Here is a 2,299-nt window from a genome sequence, read left to right as displayed (position 1 = left end):
AAATCCAAAAATTAAGAGAAGAAATTTGCAATATATTGCTCCCTGACAAGTCTGCCATTAATGTTGTCTGGGAAGATGGGAGCATTTTCCCAGTCAACATGAACAGCCACTCGGGGGGGCCTCTCCTTTCTCAGGCCTGCAATGTTATGCAGTACTGCGCATGCAGCAATGACATCACAGGCCCTGTCCGGGGAAACTCTCAGGTGGTGCAGGCACTGAAACCGAGATTTCAGAAGGCTGAAGGTCATCTCGATTCGAGCCCTTGTCTTATTGTGTGCGTGGTTGTAGGCCTGCTGTGGTGGGGGTTTGGGGGTCCGCAAGGGGAGTCAAGAGGAATGACTCCGCAGGCGTAGCCTTTGTCTCCCAGCAGCACACCAGAGAATTCGCCTGATAATGCAAGATATCATTTAGAAAACTACACGGCAGAGGTAAACACTCATGATGTCCAAGGTGCTTACAGCACAAATAAAATGTGTGGCTTACCTTGTGAAAGTCTCTCGTAAATTGGACTAGCCCGAAAGACTCTGGAGTCATGCACTGAGCCATGCCACTTTGCCTCTAAATTGCTGACAAGGCAGTCAGCATGACATATCACCTGAAATGTTAAGTTGTAACCTATTAAGGTCATTTAATGCACAGAATTAATTGATGCAGGTCATAGTAACCACAAATCACTCTTACCTGAACATTGATGCTGTGGAAGGATTTCCTGTTAACTTAATCTCCCTCATGTTCTCCTGAGGGGCGTTTGATCCTGATGTGTGTGCAATACACTGCACCAATGATGTTAGGGAAAGCTGTAACAAAATAAAGTGAGTATCCAACTGTGACTGATCAAATTAGAAACTAATGGTTGCACGTTTAAATTGAGCTTACCTGCAATCTTGTAAAACTCCTCCTTGATGTAGAGGAGTCTTCTGTGGCCAGGGAAGGTGATGAATTTGTTGCTGACTGAATGACTTCAGCGCCAGACAAACACGTCTTATTGTGCGGCAAATGGTTCCTTTATTGAGGTTCTCTGCATCCCCAACAGAATAAAGGAAGCTCCCACTTGCAAACCATCTCAATGCACAGATTTGTGGTACAGTCAGAGCATGGCTTCGTGCTGTCTGGTGCTGTATTTTTGGACCCAGCAGCCTACATAAATATCTTAGTCCATCACCTGAGAATCTGTATCTCTCAATGAGATAGTTATCTCCAACAGCCAATGGGTCTGACCTGTCCCAGAAGACTCTTTCATGACTAAATGCTCGTCTGAGGATTAGGGCTTCCTCATCCAGTACATCCTCCAAGAAAGGGCAAGCCATTATGAAGAGGGAACAGATGAATGGGAGTTAGACCTATATATACTATATTGTCCTCGTCACAGATTTCATTGAAAACACCTTTGCAACTTCATCAGCTGTGTTTTGTAATCTCAATTACTGCAATAAAACACATATTTATGCATTTTGACAAGCAGTCTTCATTAGCATAGCAATACAACACTTGTCCTGAGTAATAATACTACCACTTGAATCAATATAAAAAGACTGTTGCAATTACAAACAGCCAACAGATTTAAATGAAATAAGAAATGACAATATATGTAATATTTTAATGCAGGATAATTAAAATGATGCAACATACTTAGAAAGACCATGGACATGCTGTAAAACACATTAATTCCTCACAGGATTGACGGTGGAAATACAGGTGAATCACTAGGATTAATAAATCACCATAGTAACTTGGCCGGGATAAGTTTAACCTGCTTTCATGCAACCGACTTGAGGCTAAATTAAGCCAGGATAACCAACATATCCCGGCTTAATCCCTTATCTTGGTTTTGTGCAATACCCCTCAGGAGGAGGGACACGGTCTACTTTTATCCCCACGACATGAACAATGATTGGCTAATAAGCCAGAGAGGGCACGGTGAAGCAGAAGACCATGTTCCACATGGCAGTGGTGCCTCGTACCACTACATAATAAATATTATTATTAACAATTAAAATTATAATTCAATAAACTGCAAAGACAGGTGGTTGAAAAAAGAAAAGAAATGTCAACACAGTCATGAATACAAATTAACTAAATAAATTACAAATGTGTTCCATTACAAATATGTAAAATACAGAACATTACCTTTTGATATTTGAGGTACACCTGTTTCAGTCTCACCCTGTTTATGTGTACATTAGGGATTGCTATATCAAGGCATACATCTCCACAGAAGCCTTTAGCTGAACAGGTTTATTCATCAGCAACGGACACACCAGCTGGACTTTAGGACACAGAACAAACAATGATTTATTAA

At 41.2% G+C, this 2,299-nt stretch overlaps 1 pseudogene; it reads right to left on the bottom strand.

The window, feature by feature from the left end:
* Positions 1-244: 244 nt before the first annotated feature.
* Positions 245-1,318, bottom strand: LOC127360739 (putative nuclease HARBI1; annotated as a pseudogene).
* Between the last annotated feature and the right edge of the window lie 981 nt (positions 1,319-2,299).

This window comes from Dicentrarchus labrax, unplaced genomic scaffold (genome assembly GCF_905237075.1).
Source record: "Dicentrarchus labrax unplaced genomic scaffold, dlabrax2021, whole genome shotgun sequence".
In the NCBI taxonomy this organism is placed as follows: Eukaryota; Metazoa; Chordata; class Actinopteri; family Moronidae; genus Dicentrarchus; species Dicentrarchus labrax.
This window is presented reverse-complemented; position numbering and strand designations above follow the sequence as displayed.